Genomic DNA, 21,267 nt, shown 5'->3' on the forward strand with positions numbered 1-21,267 from the left:
GGTTTTTCTCTTGCTTGTGATCTAATCATTGACATCTGAAAGGGAAAGGCAGCAAGTAGGTGTTGACTCTGAGACTGCAGAAGTTGGTTCTAACAGCTCTGGACACTGTTCTTCTCCAACAATTGACTCTGCTTTCCTCAGCTGATTAATGTGTTGTCTCCAGATGACATCTCCACTATCTAGGAGAGAGGTCCAATTCTGTCCTTATTCTTTTCAAGTACCCACTTTTGATCCCTACTGTAGACCCTTGTCAGAGCTGCTAGTCCAGGAGAGGAACATCTAACCTCCTTATTTGATAAGCCTCAACTGTTTGTCCTGTATATGCCTTCTGAAACTGCCTTTCAGGAGATCCAAGAGACAACCCAGGAACAGTAATCAGGGGTTCCCATACTGGGGTCCACCGACTCCCTGCTTAATGGTATTGGTCCATGCATAAAAAAGTTTAGGAACCCCCATGAGTTGTTTGTTGTGGAGTGAGCTGCATTTGAAAATGCAAGGAGGAAATTAGCAAGCTTCTGATTCAGTGTCAGTATAGTGTACTGCTAACATTCCTCGCAGTGCACTCTTTCGACTCTGGATAAAGCTTTCCACCAGACCATTTGTAGCTGTGTATCTGGATGGTACAGAGCAGATGTAACAGGGCTTATTCCATCCATTTTCAAGAATGACTGAAACTGCTCTGCAATAAACTATTGTTACTGACTAAATGTTCTGGAACATCAGCCCTTGAGAAAAGGCTTTGTGACACACCAACAGTGTGTGAGGCTTTAGTGGAGGCTATTGGAAACACTGCAACACACATCAAAGTTGCTGGTGAACACAGCAGGCCAGGCAGCATCTCTAGGAAAAGGTACAGTCGACGTTTCAGGCCGAGACCCTTCATCAGGACTGTTGTTATTGGAAACACTTCTGGCCACTTTGTAGCTGCATCCACTACTAACAAGAAATTTTTGCCCATGAATAGTCCAGTAAAATCTACATGAATCCTCCGCCAGGCTGTTATCAGGGATAGAGGGGTGCTGCCCTTGGCATCTTCTAGACATGTTGGCACCTTGAACAGTGCATGGCAAGCTGCTCGATTTGCTGATCTATCCCAGGCCACCAGACGAAGCTTTGAGCCAACGCTTTCATTTTGACAATGCCTAGGTGACCAGCATGTAGTTTCTCACCACTTTAGCTCTTAGCTTGGATGGTACAACAACTTTCAGTCACCACATAAAGTAACATCTGTCAAGGGCAAGTTCATCCCGGCGCTGGCAAAAATGGAGATACTGCTGCATATTTCAGCCATTTTGAGTTGCCATGTTGATCTGAGACACTGTGGGGTATTTTCTGCCAAAATAGGGAGATTTCCAATTTGTATTGGGGAGAATATGCCAAGAAGAGCATCCCTCTTGTAAAATATTCAGGTATTTCCTTTTCCAAAGGTAAACGGGATAATATATCAGAATTTCTATAATTAGTTGTCTGCTTGAATTCAATCTTGTAATTGCATCCTCCAAGAAACAGAGCCCATCTCTGCATTTATGCTGCTGCTCTGAGGGGAACACCCTTCTGTGGACTGAAAATGTTGTTGATGATCAGTAATGAGAGTAAACTCTCTCCCATGCAAGTCTGAAATTGCTGGTTTAGCATGTTCTGAAATGATGGGTGTTTAATATATTCTGAAGGTTTACTTGCTGTGATTGTAGACAGCTTTAAAGGTCATCTTCAACAGTTTTCATAGCAGAATAAAGCTCTTTAGGAGCATACCTGGAAAATAAAATCTTGTGACAACTTTTCCTATCACCTATTCCCACTTCAGGAAGCAGTCTTTCAAAGCGGGGTGTTCATGTGCAAAATACTGTATACAAACATGTTTGCTAAAGCTACAATACTCAATAATTTCCTAGAGAAACAACAGGACTGGAATTTAAACTTGTAATGCCGTACAAGATAAAATCCATTGGCCCAAATCACTTTTGTTCAGACTGAAAATTTTACATTCAGTGCAATAATGAGTTATCAGTCACTGTCCCACTCTGCCACATACTCAACAGAAATGAAAAGCGTTACTTATCTTGAACACTGCAACAGGACGTAACCATTCTGAATGAATTCTTCTCAAACCATTACACTGAAAGGGTTAGTTGCTGAGCTGCATCACACCTGCCTGGTTGAAACTCAAACTTTCTTCAGTAGGACACTGGATTGTTTTCCTGGGTGCCTGTAAAAGTCGCAACAGCACATCTTCCACCCTATCAATTCCCACAAATTCAGCCAGCAGCTGATCCACAAACTGTTCTCTCTTCCCGCATGTTAAATATTTTAGCTGCCCAAGTTTGAGGCAATTCCAATTCTTGACCATTCCCAAGTCAATCTCTCATCCATTTGCTGCACATTGAGTTTAAACCCTCTTTACAGATTTTCCACACAGCTAACTTGTTATAAATACAAGATGCTGGAACAGACTCAGAGTGCTGGAGGAACTCCAGTCAGGAGAGGCATTAATGGTGTGTTCTTACAGCAGTTTCTTTTTCTGACTTCTTTCCCCTTCCTTTACAGTCCTGATGAAGGGTCTCAGTCTGAAGCTGCATAGACTTTATTCCCCTCCATAAAGTTCATCCAATATTTTGTGTGTAGAGCCAACACATTAACCTAGCAAAAGCATGAATTAACTTCAGCTACCTATGTGCAACCAAAAAAAGGGTGAAGTATTCAATGACCCAGCCACAAAAACGTGCCTCCCACCAGTACGGAGACTCCAATATTCACATTCCCAATTGACTTTATTGGCCATCTGTAATCCTGAACGGTTTGGCTCTTGCAATCAAGAAACATTACTGACATTGGGGCGTCTACAGAATCTGGAAGAGAATTCTAAGAACTTGTTGTATCCCACCTGCCCAAACAGCAGGGATTTTAAAAATTACTGACAAAATGTCATGCTTTTTTTTTACTGTGGAACTGATGTTTAGAGACAAGTTGCTCACACTTAGCTGCATCTTTGTAATCTTGAAGGTTATCTTCAGAGAAATATGATCAGAGATAGTGTCACGGCTGCAGAAAAGGAGGAAGCCATGGAGGGATTGGCTACGGAGCCTCTGTGGGTGGATGTTAGGAACAGGAAGGGGTCAATAACTCTACTGGGTGTTTTTTCTAGACCACCCAATAGTAACAGGGGCATCGATGAGCAGATAGGGAGACAGATTCTGGAATGGTGCACTAATAACAGAGTTGTCATGATGGGAGATTTTAATTTCCCCAAATTTGATTGCCATCTCACTAGAGCAAGGAGTTTAGATGGGGTAGAGTTTGTTAGGTGTGCTCAGGAAAGTTTCCTGACACAATAGGTAGATAAACCTACAAGAGGAGAAGCTGTATTTGATCTGGTATTGGGAAATGAACCTGGTCAGGTGTCAGATCTCTGAGTGGGAGAGCATTTTGGAGACAGTGATCACAATTCTATCTCCTTTACTATAGCATTGGAGAGGGATAGGAACAGATAAGTTAGGAAAGTGTTTAATTGGAGTAAGGGGAAATATGAGGCTTCCGGGTTCAGATATGGCCCAAGTGCAGAGTGAGAGACACTGAAGCCGGTCGATAGTTCGCAAAACTTTAATGCGAACAATGTTGAAGGGAAAAGAAAACAATAAACTCTAGGCCAAACAGGGCCACTAACGAAAACTTTCAAATGGGAAACGAAGCTGACACTGCTACTGAAAAGAACATCTAAATATTATATGAATACTGCTAGTCTTCAGAGTGAGTTGACTGGACAATCTAATTTCTCTGGCAAGGCCGACGTAAGCAGACAATGATGCGTTGCTGTGCTCTGTCCAAGTCTCAATAAGCACTGCGATGACAAGTATAGAGTTAAATACTATTCCAATTAAGTAATAATTAGCAGACATGTGCAAATTCACAAGCACATTTGCCGTATCTACTGAGCTGCCGAATCTGTGGTTGTGACATGTGGCATGAAAAATGGTAGGATAGATTTCCAATCAAGTTTTAGTTGTAGTCCAATCACGGCCCCACAATGCTGACCCTCCTGTTTTTACCACATACAGCCTAGTGTGGCTTGTTGGTGGTTGCATTTCACTGGTATAAGCAACATTTCCACAGGAGTTATCTTTTCTCCAGTATAAGTACTTAGCTGGACACCAGCAGGCTTTAGTTCAGTATCTTTGAAATGCTGTTCAAACTCATTTGTGGAATGACTGAAACAGCTGAGCCAGTGTCCAATTCAATTTTAATTCATTTGCTGTTCCCTTTTGGTGTAAGCTACATTGCTTGTTTATTGTTAGTTTTCACATTTTAAATCTCAAAGCTACCCAATTCCGCGCCACTCTCAGCATTATTAGATTTTTCATCCACTGCTTGCTAATTAGTGCTCTTTTTGAACCTGGAACATCGACGTTTTTTTCTGTTTCTCTTCTTTATGCAGTCCTTTCATTTTCTGTCTACCTGATATTCTCTTTGTATGTGTCCTACTTTGTTGCATTTTCTGCAAGTTTCAATTTAAATCTGCATTGGTCTAGTGAATGTGATCTCCTGCCACAATGGTAACACAATTTGTTCAGCCAGGCTGGTTTCTGCTTACATGTTACAAGATCATTCATGCTCACTTTCATTCCTGATTGCAACTCAATTGCATCTCTGTCTGCTGTTTCCATTGATACAGCGATTTCAACTGTTCTTTTAAATGTGAGTTGTGCTTCAGTTAGGAGCCATTTTTAAGTGCTTTCTTGTGAGATTCCACAAACTAAACTGTCTCTCAGTGCACCGTTAAGCCCATCACTGAACTGACAATACTAAGACAATTCTGCTTTTTAAAACTTTATTATTATTATAACCCGGCACTTGTTGTTTACAAACCTGTGAACTTCATTTGTTTTCTGCCATCTTTTTAACTCAACCAACAAAACATGTGTTGCACTTTTTTAAAAAATTCTACTATCTTTCTCTTCTTCTTCCGAAGAAAAAGAAATCTCACTGTACTTCAACAGATAGGTAGTTGTCTCAAGATTATTTTAGAAAGAAACATAGAAAAACCTACTGCACAATACAGGCCCTTCGGCCCACAAAGCTGTAACAAACATGTCCCTACCTTAGAACTACTTAGGCTTTACACATAACCCTTTATTTTTCTAAGCTCCAGGTAGCAATCCAGGAATCTCTTAAAAGACCCTATCGTTTCTGCCTCTACCACGGCCGCTGGCAGCCCATTCCATGCACTCACCACTCTCTGCGTAAAAAACTTACCCCTGACATCTCCTCTGTACCTACTTCCAAGCACCTTAAAACTATGCCCTCTCATGCTAGCCATTTCAGCCCTGGGAAAAAGCCTTTAACTATCCACATAATCAGTGCCTCTCATTATGTTGTACACCTCTATAAGGTCATCTCTCATCCTCCATCGCTCCAAGGAGAAAAGGTCGAGTTTACTCAACCTATTCTCATAAGGCATGTTCCCCAAACCAGGCAACATCCTTGTAAATCTCCTCTGCACCCTTTCTATGGTTTCCACGTCCTTCCTGTAGTGAGGCAACCAGAACTGAGTACAGTACTCCAAGTGGGGTCTGACCAGGTCCTATATAGCTGCAACATTACCTCTTGTCTCTTAAACTCAAACTTAAAACTTACTCGTCACCATTCTTACTTCTTGTAACTTCAAAACTGGGAAGTAATTGAAAGAAAATCACAGAGGACCAGGGTAAACGAGTATGCTTCATTTTTACTTTAGTGAGGCAAGTGCATGTATGACATAGTGGTGTGAGCATGTACGCCATTCACGTACTTTTACATAAAACCCATAGTGAATTATGTAAACAACAAAGAATGCTTAATCAAACGATACAGTATATTTACAATATCATTCAAATATTAAGTATACAACAGTGTCAAACTAAATAGTAAGGGTGTGGGTGCAACAGCTTGGAAAACATAGAAAATAGGTGCAGGAGTAGGCCATTCGGCCCTTCGAGCCTGCACCACCATTTATTATGATCATGGCTGATCATCCAACTCAGAACCCCGCCCCAGCCTTCCCTCCATACCCCCTGACCCCTATAGCCACAAGGGCCATATCTAACTCCCTCTTAAATATAGCCAATGAACTGGCCTCAACTGTTTCCTGTGGCAGAGAATTCCACAGATTCACCACTCTCTGAGTGAAGAAGTTTTTCCTAATCTCGGTCCTAAAAGGCTTCCCCTCTATCCTCAAACTGTGGCCCCTCGTTCTGGACTTCCCACACATCGGGAACAATCTTCCTGCATCTAGCCTGTCCAATCCCTTTAGGATTTTATACGTTTCAATCAGATCCCCCCTCAATCTTCTAAATTCCAACGAGTACAAGCCCAGTTCATCCAGTTTTTCTTCATATGAAAGTCCTGCCATCCCAGGAATCAATCTGGTGAACCTTCTTTGAACTCCCTCTATGGCAAGGATGCCTTTCCTCAGATTAGGGAACCAAAACTGCACACAATACTCCAGGTGTGGTCTCACCAAGGCCTTGTACAACTGCAGTAGTACCTCCCTGCTCCTGCACTCGAATCCTCTCGCTATAAATGCCAGCATACCATTCGCCTTTTTCACCGCCTGCTGTACCTGCATGCCCACTTTCAATAACTGGTGTATAATGACACCCAGGTCTTGTTGCACCTCCCCTTTTCCTAATCGGCCACCATTCAGATAATAATCTGTTTTCCTATTTTTGCCACCAAAGTGGATAACTTCACATTTATCCACATTAAATTGCATCTGCCATGAATTTGCCCACTCACCCAACCTATCCAAGTCACCCTGCATCCTCTTAGCATCCTCCTCACAGCTAACACTGCCACCCAGCTTCGTGTCATCCGCAAACTTGGAGATGCTGCATTTAATTCCCTCATCCAAGTCATTAATATATATTGTAAACAACTGGGGTCCCAGCACTGAGCCTTGCGGTACCCCACTAGTCACCGCCTGCCATTCTGAAAAGGTCTCGTTTATTCCCACTCTTTGCTTCCTGTCTGCTAACCAATTCTCCACCCACACCAATACCTTACCCCCAATACCGTGTGCTTTAAGTTTGCACACTAATCTCCTGTGTGGGACCTTGTCAAAAGCCTTTTGAAAATCCAAATATACCACATCCACTGGTTCTCCCCTATCCACTCTACTAGTTACATCCTCAAAAAATTCTATGAGATTCATCAGACATGATTTTCCTTTCACAAATCCATGCTGACTTTGTCCGATGATTTCACCGCTTTCCAAATGTGCTGTTATCACATCCTTGATAACTGACTCCAGCAGTTTCCCCACCACCGACGTTAGGCTAACCGGTCTATAATTCCCTGGTTTCTCTCTCCCTCCTTTTTTAAAAAGTGGAGTTACATTAGCCACCCTCCAATCCTCAGGAACTAGTCCAGAGTCTAACGAGTTTTGAAAAATTATCACTAATGCATCCACTATTTCTTGGGCTACTTCCTTAAGCACTCTAGGATGCAGACCATCTGGCCCTGGGGATTTATCTGCCTTCAATCCCTTCAATTTACCTAACACCACTTCCCTACTAACATGTATTTCGCTCAGTTCCTCCATCTCACTGGACCCTCTGTCCCCTACTATTTCTGGAAGATTATTTATGTCCTCCTTAGTGAAGACAGAACCAAAGTAATTATTCAATTGGTCTGCCATGTCCTTGCTCCTCATAATCAATTCACCTGTTTCTGTCTGCAGGGGACCTACATTTGTCTTTACCAGTCTTTTCCTTTTTACATATCTATAAAAGCTTTTACAGTCCGTTTTTATGTTCCCTGCCAGTTTTCTCTCATAATCTTTTTTTCCCCTTCCTAATTAAGCCCTCTGTCCTCCTCTGCTGAATTCTGAATTTCTCCCAGTCCTCAGGTGAGCCACTTTCTCTGGCTAATTTGTATGCTTCTTCTTTGGAATTGATACTATCCCTAATTTCTCTTGTCAGCCACGGGTGCACTACCTTCCTTGATTTATTCTTTTGCCAAACTGGGATGAACAATTGTTGTAGTTCATCCATGCAACCTTTAAATGCTTGCCATTGCATATCCACCGTCAATCCTTTAAGTGTCATTTGCCAGTCTATCTTAGCTAATTCACGTCTCATACCTTCAAAGTTACCCCTCTTTAAGTTCAGAACCTTTGTTTCTGAATTAACTATGTCACTCTCCATCTTAATGAAGAATTCCACCATATTATGGTCACTCTTACCCAAGGGGCCTCTCACAACAAGATCGCTAATTAACCCTTCCTCATTGCTCAAAACCCAGTCCAGAATAGCCTGCTCTCTAGTTGGTTCCTCGACATGTTGGTTCAAAAAACCATCCCGCATACATTCCAAGAAATCCTCTTCCTCAGCACCTTTACCAATTTGGTTCACCCAATCTACATGTAGATTGAAGTCACCCATTATAACTGCTGTTCCTTTATTGCACACATTTCTAATTTCCTGTTTAATACCATCTCCGACCTCACTACTACTGATAGGTGGCCTGTACACAACTCCCACCAGCATCTTCTGCCCCTTAGTGTTACGCAGCTCTACCCATATCGATTCCACATCTTCCTGGCTTATGTCCTTCCTTTCTATTGCGTTAATCTCTTCTTTAACCAGTAACGCCACCCCACCTTCCCTTCCTTCATGTCTATCCCTCCTGAATATTGAATATCCCTGAACGTTGAGCTCCCATCCCTGGTCACCCTGGAGCCAGTATGGATAAATTGAAAGGAAAAGAGGCTGCAGGAGAAGGTATGGAAGTTTCTAGAATTAAAAAAAAACAAAGTTTAGAAAGGCATGAGAATGTAACTTCAGGCAACATGGAGACAAATTTGAGATGATAGGTGATGTGTAAAAGATTGATGGTGCTATGTATGAATGCACACAGTATGTGAAATAAGGTAGATGGGCTTATAGCACAATTCAAAATTGGCAGGTATGATGTTGTGGGCATCAGATTCATGGCTGAAAGGTAATATCACAGCAGGGAGCTTAAAATCCACGGATACACGTTCTATTGAAAAGATAGGCAGGTGGGCAGAGGGGTGCGGTAGCTCAGTTGGTAAACAATGAAATCACATCCTTAGAAAGAAGTGACAAAGGATCTGAAGAAGTAGAATCATCTTGGTAGAGTTAAGAAATTGCAAGGGTAAGAAAGGCTTGCAAATAGTAGCCAGGATGTGGGGTACAGATTACAACGGGAGACAGAAAAGGCATGTAAAAATGTGAATGTTATGTTGGTCAAGGAGAATTTCAATATGGGGGTAGATAGAGGAAAGCAGGGTGGTACAGGATCCTAAGAAAAAGAATTTGTGGAATTCCTGTGAGATAGCTTTTAAAAGAAGCCTGTGATCAAGCCCACTAGGGAAAAGGCAATTCCAGATTGAATGAAACGCAATGAACCAGAAGGCATCTGGAAAAACAATGAAAAAAATGAAATACAAAGGCAATTTTGCCAATAATATAAAAGAGGATACCAGAAGGTTTTAGATATGTAAAGAAAAAAGAGAGGCAATTCATTGGACTGGTGAAAAATAATGCTGGAGAGATAGTAATGGGGAACAAAGGTATGGCAGGTGATCAGAATAAGTATTTTGTACCAGTCTTCACTGGAAGACATCAGTCATATGCCAAAAATTCAAGAGAGTCAAAGGGCAGAAATGAGTGTAGTCACTATTACTAAGAAGATGGTGCTTGGAAAGCTGACTGGTTTGAAGTAGATAAGTCACCTGGACAAGGTGGACTACAGACCAGGGTTCTGAAGAGATTGTAGAGGTATCAATATTACTAAATTCTGGAATGGTTCCAGATGACTGGAAAATCACAAATGTCACTCCACTTTTTAAGAAGGGACAGAAGTAAAAGAGAGGAAATTATAGGCCAGTTGGCCTGACTTCAGTGATAGATAAGATGGTAAAATCTATTAATAAGGGTGAGGTTTCAGTGTACTTGGAGGCACATGATAAATTAGGCCAAAGTCAGCATGGTTTCTTTAAGGGGAAGTCAGGCCTGACAAATCTATTGGAATTCTTTGAAGAAATAACAGGCAGGATAAACAAAGGAGAGTCAGTGGATGGTGCTGACTTAGATTTTTAGAGGACCTTTGGCAAGGTGCCACACATGAGGCTGCTAGAGAAGATAATAGCCCATCGTATAACTGAAAAGACATTAGCATGGTCAGGAGATTAGATGACTGGCAGAAGGCAAAGAATTGAAAAAAAGGGGGTCTTTTTGGTTTGGCTGCTGGTGACTAGTAGTATTCCATAGTGGTTGGTGTTGGATCGAGTATTTTCCATGTTATATGTTAATGATTTGATGACAGAATTGATAGCTTTTTGGCCTGGCTTGTGGTGATACAAAGATAGGTGGAGGGGAAGGTAGTGTTGAGGAAACAGGGAGTCTGCAAAAGGATTTAGACAGATTAGGAGGATTGGAGAAGAAGTGGTAAATAGAATGGAATACAGGAAAGTGGCAAATAGAATGGAGTGTCACAACCTGGGGTTGTCCTTAAAAAAGAAAAGAGATTTTTTTGTGTCAGTTAGTATGTGGACTGTATTTTTTCAGTGTCACCTCACAGACATGCATTGTTCCTTGTGCTGTTTACCATTTGCGTCCAATTGTTTGCCTTTGGGCTGACTCTAGTCCTGACGAAGGGTCTTGGCCTGAAACGTTGACTGTACCTCTTCCTAGAGATGCTGCCTGGACTGTTGCATTCACCAGCAATTTTGATGTGTGTTGCTCTAGTTTTTCAGTTTGTTTTGTAGGTGTAACATTTGGTATCACAGGGATTGTTAAACTCTCTTTGTATTTATCACTATTATTCAATTTGGGATGATTTAATTAGCACAATATTGTCAACGTCTTGTATTGTAGTTGTTGGCTTTGGGGTTTATTGCTTCATCTGGACATTTGTGTTGTTGGATTGCCCCAGAATTCCTATGTGTTCTAGGAAATATTTCAGCAGGGTATGCCAACCCCCTCTTTGTTGGGTCACTTTGGTCCCTTGTCTAGTGAAACTCAGACCGAGTTCTTCTGTGTATCATGAGCAATTTCTGTTCATCAAGAGTTCACCTGAACGCTTGTTCATTTTTCTAGTTAATTTCTGTACTAATTCTTTAGCTTTGTTGATTTGCCGAAGTGTCTGTGATTCCTGCACTTAAGTTCGCTAGTGATCCTCACGGAAAGACTGTGATCATGCACTTTGATAGAAGGAATAAATATGTAGATTTTTTTTCTGAACAGTCACAGAGTCATATAACACTACAACACAGAAAGCGGCCTGTTGGCCCATCTAATCAGTGCTGAACTATTAGCCTAGTGCCATCAACTTGAACCCAAACCATAGCCCTCCATACACCTCTCATCCACGTATCTCTCCAGATTTATCTTAAATATTGAAATTGAACCCACAGCCTCCACTTCCGCTGTCAGCATATTTCACGTACTCACCACCCTCTAAGTGAGTATGCTCCCCCTCAAGTTCCTCTTAAACATTTCACCTTTCACCCTTAACCCATGAACTCTCATTCTAGACTCACTCAACCTCAGTGGAAAAAGTCCGCTTGCATTTTCCAAATCTACACCCCTCCCTCATAATTCTGTATACTTCTGTCAAATCTCCCTCCATTCCTCTGTGTTATAGGGAATAAAATCCTTACCTATTCAACTTTTCTCTATAACTCAGTTTCTCAAGTTCTGGTAACATCCTTGTAAATTTTCTCTGCACTCTTTCAATTTTATTGACATCTTACCTATAGGGAGGTGACCAAAAATGCATGCAATACTCTGTTAGGCTTCAACTATGTCTTATACAATTTCAACATAACACCCCAAACTCCTGAACTCAATTCTTTGATATATGAAGGTCAATGTCCCAGAATCTTTCTTTACAGCCCTATCTAGCTGTGATGCAAATTTCGAGGAATTATGGATATGTATGTCTGTCCACTAAGCTCCTCAGTTTCCTACCGCTCACCTTGTAAGTCCTACCCGGTTTGTCTTCCCAATACACCACACCTCACGCTTGGCTGTATTAAGTTCCATCTGCCATTTTTCTGGAGGAAAGAGAAAAGGCGGGAGCGCCCAGTTGCCATACATTTTAATTCCACTTCCCATTCCCATTCCAATATGTCAGTCCTTGCCCTCCTCTACTGTTGTGATGAGGCCACACTCAGGTTGGAGGAGCAACACCTTATATTCTGTCTATGTAGCCTGCAACCTGATAGCATGAACATTGATTTCTCAAACTTCCTGTAATGTCCCCTTCCTTCACCATTCATCATTCCCTTCCTTCACCATTTTTCATTCCCTTCATTCCCTTTTCCCTCTCTCACCTTATCTCCTTACCTGCCCATCACCTCCCTCTGGTGCTCCTCTCTATTTTCTTTCTTCTGTCCTCTCCTATGAGATTCCACCTTTTTCAGCCCTGTATCTCTTTCACCAATCAACTTCCCAGCTCTTTACTTCATAAAACAAAAGTGCCCATCATAATTAAGTATTCAAATGTGCACATAAGTTGGAGCTCATCTTGAAGTTGTCCTTAACTCACACGTTGGACCCTCAGTCTGCATGGAAGCACACACCACCTTCCAGATGTCACTCAAAATCCATTTTGAACAAACGGGCTCTTCCACAGGAGTATGGCCCTTCCTCCTTGAAGCCATTTATCTGCATAAAGCACCTTGTGCAACAGGGATTGCATCCTAGCCACCTTCCCTCATTTTTTCTCCCACCTCCCGCCAAACAGACCTCGACCCACACCACTGTCCATCACAAAAACCTCTCTGCCCAGAATTCTCTAGAACCTTCTCCCAATCCCACCATCCTGATTGGCTGACACCACATTCCTAAGTTGAACAACAAAGCTTCTTATCTTAGCTCAAACCCAAGCAAGCTGAAAGCAGAACAGACTGCTCTTATGGAACTGCTAAAAGGAATGACCTAAAACATAGCAGTAAAAATCTTAACCAGTGCATTACACTTGGATTTCCAACAGTTTCAAATTTTCCTTTACCTCTTACTCAGAATCAGCAAGATAAAGAAGCTAATTGTTTACTAGAGGACCATGAGCCAGTCCTCGTTGGAGGATCAGAGGCTGAGAGAGTCAGCAACCTTAAATTGCTCAACTTTATTATTTTGGATGACTTGCCCTGGGCCCTGTACTTAAGTGCAATTGATAGAAAGCACGGCAGCACCTCTGTTTCTTTAGGAGTTTGCAAAGATACAGCATGACATAGAGAACTTTGACAAACTTCTATAGATGTGCAGTGGAGAGTATCTTGACTGGATGCATCACAGCCTGGTACCAATGCCCTTGAATGGAAAATCCTATAAAAAGGTAGTGATGCAGCCCAGTCCGTCACAGGTAAAACCCTCCCCACCATTGAGCTCATCTATATGGAGCATTGTCACAGGAAAGCAACATCCATAATCAGGATCCCCCAACACTCAAGTCATGCTCTCTTCTCACTGCTGCCATCAGGAAGAAGGCACAGGAGCCTCAAGACTCATAACACCAGGTTCAGGAACAGTCATTACCTCTCAACCATCAGGCTCTTGAACCAAAGGGGAGAACTTCACTCTGCATCACTTGACCCATCATTGAGATGTTTCCACAACATATGGACTTGCTTTCGAGGACTCTTCATCTCATGTTCTTGATATTTATTGCTTATTTATTGTTTATTATTATTTATTTTTGTATTTGCACAACTTGTTGACTTTTGCACACTGATTGAACACCCAAGTTATTGATTCTATAATGGTTATTATTCTATCATGGATTTATTGAGTATGCCCAGAAGAAAATGAAACTCAAGGTTGTATATAGTGACAGATATATACTTTGATAATAAATTTACTTTGAACTTTGTATGCCATGTGATTGAACCTTCTTGACCAACTTCCCGTGTGGGACCTTTTCAAAAGCCTTGCTAAAGGCCATGTAGACAATATCCACTGACTTGCCTATATTAACTTTCCTTGTAACTTCCTCAAAATACTCTATAATGTTGGTTAGACTTGATGTACCATGCATAAATCCATGTTGACTATCCTTAACCCGTTCCTATCTATCTAAATACTTAAATATCTGGTCCTTTAGAATACCTTCCAATAATTTACCCAATGTTGATGTCAGCCTCACTGGCCTATAATTTCCTGACTTATTCTAGAGCCTTTTTTAAACATTAACTATCCTTCAATCCTCTGGCATCTCATCCATGGTTAAGGACATTTTAAATATCTCTACATTTTCTGCACTAGACTGCCACAGGTTCTGAGGGAAAACTTTGTCAGGCCCTGGGGAGTTATTCACCATGATAACATAGCAGTTAATGCCAAACTATTACAGCTCAGGGCGTCAGAGTTCAGCGTTCAATTCTGGCATCCCCTGTAAGGAGTTTGTATGTCCTCCCTGTGAACATGTGGGGGTTTCCTCTGGATGCTCTGGTTTTCTCCTGCAATCCAAAGATGTACCAGTTAGTTGGTTAATTGTTCATTGTAAATTGTCCTGTGATTGGGCTGTGTTAAATAGGTGGGTTGCTGGGCTGCGTGGCTCGTTAGGCCGGAAGGGCCTGTTCCATGCTGTAACTCTAAATAAACAAATGACGAATGTACCAAACACCACTTCCTCTTCCTCTGTAACTGTATACAGTCCATGACATCACTGCTACTGGCTTCTCTTCTGTCAACTCTGTGTCCATTTCCCAAGTAAACACAGATGCAAAACAATCCATTTGAGATCCTGCCCATCTCTTTTGGCTCCATGCATAGATGACCACTCTGATCTTCCAGAGGAACAACTTTGTATGTTGCTATCCTTTGGCTCTTAATATATCTGCAGAAACCCTTGAGATTTTCCTTCACCATGTCTGCCAGAACAACCTCATGCATTCTTTTAGCCCTCCTGATTTCCTTCTACAGCCTACAGGACTGCTTTGAATTGGTGGACTGGACTGTATTCGGGGATTCATCTTTGAATCTGGACTAGAATGCTGCAGTTGTTACCGACTTCATTAAAACTTGTGTGGGTGAGTGTGTGCCTCAGCAAGGACCTGGACCCATTGCTATTCACCTATCACCACAATAGGTCAATGGCAGACACAATCTCAATGGCTCTCCACATGGCTTTAGTCTACCTAGACCAGCGGACCCCAACCACCAGGCCGCGGACCGGTACCGGGCCGCAAAGCATGTGCTACCAGGCCGGGAGGAAACAATACGAGTCAGCTGCACCTTTCCTCATTCCCTGTCACGCACTGTTGAACTTGAACATAGGGTTGCCAACTGTCCCGTATTTGCCGGGACATCCCGTATATTGGGCGAAATTGGTTTGTCCCATGTGGGACCGCCTTTGTCCCATATTTCCCCCGCTAAGGTAGAGCGTTCCTATGAAACCTTTCGTGCCAAAATGGCGTAAAGCGAAGAAGCAATTACCATTCATTTATATAGGAAAAATTTTTGAGCGTTCCCAGACCCAAAAAATAATCTACCAAATCATACCAAATAACACAAAAAACCTAAAATAATTCTAACATATAGTAAAAGCATTAATGATATGAATAAATACACACCCTATATAAAGTAGAAATAATGTATGTACAGTGTAGTCGGGAAGATTAAGGCAAAACTGATTTGTGGGGGAAAAATCGGCACGTACGCGCATGCGCATGTCACATATGCGAACGTCACGCATGTGCACACAGGAGCCCGTGCAAGGTTTCATGGTCATGGTAGTCTTTCTCGGTGTAAACACAAGTATCCTGTCAACACACACAAAAAATGCTAGTGAATCCAGCAGGCCAGGCAGCATCTATAGGAAGAGGTACAGTCGACGTTTCGGGCCAGGACCCTTCGTCAGGATTTGACTGCTACTTTTGTCCCTTATTTGGGAGTGAGAAAGTTGGCAACCCTAACTGTAAAAGACATGTTGAGGTGAGTTTAACCCTACTTGAACATTGCCCCCCCCGCCACCCGGTCAGCTGGTCCACAAGAATATTGTCAATATTAAACCGGTCCACGGTGCAAAAAAGTTGGGGACCACTGACCTAGACAACACAAACACCTATGTCAGGATGCTGTTCATCGACTATAGCTCAGCATTTAATACCATCATTCCCACAATCCTGATTGAGAAGTTGCAGAACCTGGGCCTCCGTACCTTCCTCTGTAATTGGATCCTCGACTTCCTAACTGGTAGACAACAGTCGGTGCGGATTGGTGATAACATATCCTCTTCGCTGATGATCAACACCGACGCACCTCAGGGGTGTGTGCTTAGCCCACTGCTCTACTCTCTATATACACATGACTGTGTGGCTAGGCATAGCTCAAATACCGTCTACAAATTTGCTGACGATAAAACCATTGTTAGTAGAATCTCAGGTGGTGACGAGAAGGTGTACAGGAGTGAGATATGCCAACTCGTGGAATGGTACCGTAGCAACAACCTGGCACTCAACGCCAGTAAGACGAAAGAGCTGATTGTGGACTTCAGGAAGGGCAAGACGAAAGAACACATACCAATCCTCATAGAGAGAATGGAAGTGGAGAGAATGAGCAGCTTCAAGTTCCTGGGTGTCAAGCTCTCTGAAGATCTAACCTGGACTCAACATATTTATGTAGTCATAAAGAAGGCAAGACAGCGGCTCTACTTTGTTAGGAGTTTGAAGCAATTTGGCATGTCAACAAATACACTCAAAAACTTCTATAGTTGTATCATGGAGAGCATTCTGATGGGCTGCCTCACTGTCTGGTATGGAGGGGCTACTGCACAGGACCAAAAGAAGCTGCAGAAGGTTGTAAATCTAGTCAGCTCCATCTTGGGCACCAGCCTATAAAGTACCCAGGACATCTTTAGGGAGCAGTGTCTCAGAAAGGCAGCATCCATTATTAAGGACCTCCAGCACCTAGGGCATGGCCTTTTCTCACTGTTACCATCAGGTAGGAGATATAGAAGCCTGAAGGCACACACTCAATGATTCAGGAACAGCTTCTTCCCCTCCGCCATCTGATTCCTAAATGGACATTGAATCTTTGGACACTACCTCACTTTTTTTAATATACAGTATTTCTGTTTTTGCACATTTTTAAATAATCTATTCAATATATGTAATTGATTTTCTTGTTTATTTATTATTATGTTTTATTTTATTTTTTTATTTGTTTCTCGCTGCTAGATTATGTATTGCATTGAACTGCTGCTAAGTTAACAAATTTCATGTCACGTGCCAGTGATTCTGATTCTGATTCTGAAGTGTTCCCTTGCATTTCATTCACTCCTCATTTGTTCCTACCTCCCTATACCTGCTATGCACCTCCTTCATTTTCCTAACCAAGGCCTCAATATTTTTCAAAAACCGAGGTTCCCTAAACTTGTTATCCTTGTCTTATATTCTAACAGGAATATACAAACACTGTACTCCCAAAATTTCATTTTTGAAACCCTTCCACTTACCAAGTACATCTTTCCCAGAAAAGAACCCACCCCAATCCACACTTGCCAGATCCTTTCTGATACCGTCAAAATTGGCCTTTCTCTAATTTAGAATTACATCTGGAGGGTCAGATCTATCCTTCTCCATAAATATATTGGAACTCATGCTATTATGAACACTAGATGCACAGTGTTCCCCTGCCTTTTCTCATAGGAGATCTCGTATCACACTTGCTTTAGTTGGAACCTCTACGTACTGATTAAGGAAACTTTCCTGAACACATATGACAAAATCTATCACCTCCAGTCCTTTTACAGTATGGGAGTTCCAGTCAATAACTGAAAAGTTAAAATAACCTATTACCACAACTTTATTTTTCTTGCAACATCTGCATTCTCTCTCCAAATTTGCTCTTCTAAATCTGGTAGACTGTTGGGTGGTCTATAATATAATCCCATTAATGTGGTCATCCCTTTTTTATCCTTCAGTTCCATCCATATAGCCTCAGTAGACAAGTTCTCCAGTCTGTCCTGTCTGCGCACTGCCGTGATATTTTCCCGGACTAATAATGCCACCCTTCGCTCTTTAAGCTCTCCTGCTCTATTATGTCTAAAACAGTAGAATCCAGGAACATTGAGCTGTCCATCTTGCCCCTCCTGCAACCGTCTCACTAATGGCTACAAAGTCATAATTCCACGTGCTGACCTATGCCTTGAACTCATCCACCTTTCCTACAATACTCTTTGCGTTGAAGTATAACATCTGAGAACACCATTTCCACCATGCTCAGACTTTTGATTCCTGACATGTATATAGGCATCTTTGTCCACAACCACTCTGCTATCTGTTCTGGCAATCTGGTTGCTATTCCCCTGCAATTCTAGTCTAACCACGTCCCCCCCCCGCCCCCCCCCGGGCAGCAGTAGCAAACATTCGTGCAAGGATATTCTGCCCCTCCTGTTCAAGTGCAAACCTTTCCTTCTGTACAGACCACAAACTTCCTGGTGGAGAGCCCAATGATCCAAAATTCTGTAGCCCTCTCTCCTGCATCAACTCCTTAGCCACATGTTAAGCTGTATGATCTTCCTAGTTCTGACCTCACAAGCGTGTTGCACAGGTAGCAACCCTGAAATCGCAGCCCTGGAGGTCCTATCCTTTAACTTAGTACCCAACTCCCTGAACTCATTTTGCTGGACCTTGTCACCCTTCCTTCCTGTTTTATTGGTTCCGATGTGAACTATTATCTCTGGCTGTTCACCCTCCCACTTAAGATGTCCTTGACCCTGACACCCAAGGGGCAACCTATCATTGGAGAAACTCATTCTTGTCCATAGAACAAGATCTCTTCCCCTGACCAATGAATTCTCTATCACTACAGCTCACCTCTTCTCTCCTCCTTTCCTTCTGGGCCACAGTGGCAGAGTTTTGTCTGCTGTGGTTCTCCTCCGCTAGGTCATCCTCACCCAACAGTATCCGAAGCAGTATACCTGTTGTTGAGGGGAGCAGCTACAGGGGTTTTCTGCACTGGGTGGTGTGACGCCAAACCAAGCTATCGGACGATTGATGCTAATGAGAGATATAAGAGAGACAATGGAGAAACATTCAAAATGCTAATAAGAGAGGAGAGAGGGATTAACGGAAAAGAAACACAATTCAGAATATTGACAGACCGGTTGCTTTGAACCTGAACTGTTTGAAGTTTGATGGACAGGTGATACCCCAGCAGGGGGATAAAAAGAGCAGGTTCGCTAAGGCACAACACACACAACAAGATCATGAGATAACGAGACCCTGGAAAGAGCGGTGTGCCCTCGCAAGTTGATGGGAGTTTGGAGGTCCGGTTCGCGGGAACCGACCATAAACTCACAGGGTGTAAAGGTACAATTGGTGGGAACCTGGTGTGTGTGTCTGCCCTTGCCTGGGTGCCGGGTTCACGGCGGAAGAATGATCGTATCCGGAACGGAGGGGTCACAGTCGGTGACCACAGTGGGATAGAAGACATCAAAAAGGGTGTGCCTGAAACCAACTGCGAAGACATCAAAGGTCTGCCTGAACCAAATTGCATTCCCCCCGCCCCCAACGGTACAACAGCGATTACTGTGAACCGCACTAAGCTGAAATGAACTCTGTGTCAGTGTAAGACTGATCATTTTACCCCTAGACTGCGATAGAGCTTGGTTGATTCCTATTACCCTAGTTCTGTGTATAGGTGTGTATTATCATTGCTAACCTGTTACATTGATATCCTTACGATTAGAGTACTGTATTACTCATGTCTTTAATAAAACTTCATTAGTTCCTAGTAATCCAGACTTCAATGAGTATTCCATTTCTGCTGGTTTGGCAACCCAGTTACGGGGTACGTAACAGTGGCCACAGGGGTACTCTGCACTGATGAATTCAGAAATCAGAGGCGCATTGGAACTTGAGAGTCCTAGTGCAGGATTCACTAAATGTTAATTTGCAGGTTGAGTCCACTGTAAGGAAGACAAATGCAATGTTAGCATTCATTTCAAGAGGACCAGACAACATTTGGAATATTGTGAGCACCTTTAGACCTATATTTAAGACTACAGGCACGTCATCTAATGGAGTTAGAGTAAATGGAGCTAGAATAAATTTGGCCACACAGTCACAAGTGTACCTGGAGCTGAGAATGCAGCCTTGTGGGGCACTGGTGAAGAGGATAATTGTGCTGGAAGAGTTGCCTCCTATCCCTACTAATTGCGGTCTGTTTGTCAAAAAATTGCAGATCCAGCCGTAGTGGGGTGCATCATCTGAAGTCTAGGATTTCGGAAATGGTTTTGTTTGGAATTGTGGTAATGGAGGCAGAGCTGTAGACAATAAATAGATGTCTGCCTATTTATTATCCAGATGCTCGAAGACGAGTGCAGGGCCAGGGAGCATGGGGGGAGAGGGGTGAAGTAAAGAACTGCAATGTCCTCTGTGGAAGAGAATTAAATGAAAAGAATTATTTTCCACTGTGAAAATTTAATTCAAAAAATTGGAATCTATGCATGAAATGCCTCTTGGTATGTAGCTCTTACAAAAACCTTGGTAAGTCAAACTTCACCCTACAGCCTTACCATTTGATCCAGAACTGAAAGGAGACAGATGGACAACATTGCTGGCAAATTATGGTCTAGTATAATCAATAATGTGAGAAGGCAGTTCTTACTTACAATGGTCCAATGTAAATGAACACTAAACAAATGGTGCGTGTAATGTTGGTGAAATGAAAGTGGGAACATTTAACTGCCGATAAAATATTGTCAGGAAATACTCTGAATCTAATGCCTGAAAATTTCTGCACATTCATCTTCCCTGAATACTTAACCAACCATTAAAAACCAAAATGGAAAACGAGGATGCCTAAAATTAATTAAGTACTTGTAAGGCATTTGCTGCAAGTTTGACCAATAACTGGTTTCATTATAAGCACCCCCCCTCCCATAATGGTCGCTAAAGCACCAATAGTTGACTGCTTCATGCCATTTAAGACCCTTTCTTCACAGACTGCACCATAGAAGGGAGAGTGAAGGATACCTGGTGAAAATAATCAGAAAAATCTTGGGGAAGGTTATATATCAAAAAATGGTATAGTGGAGAGAGAATCAGGAAATCGAGAGGGAATGGAAGAAATGTTCAAGTCTTATGTTAACTAAGAAGCAACAAGTCATCAGGAGCAGATGTTATCCCTGCTAAGAAAAACACACAAAATGCTGGAGGAACAAACCAGGCCAGGCAGAATCTATGGGAAAGTGTAAACAGTCAACATTTTGGGTCAAGGTCCTTCATTAGGACTGGAAAAAAAGATGAGAAGTTAGAGT

This window comes from Mobula hypostoma, chromosome 3, assembly GCF_963921235.1.
Source record: "Mobula hypostoma chromosome 3, sMobHyp1.1, whole genome shotgun sequence".
In the NCBI taxonomy this organism is placed as follows: Eukaryota; Metazoa; Chordata; class Chondrichthyes; order Myliobatiformes; family Myliobatidae; genus Mobula; species Mobula hypostoma.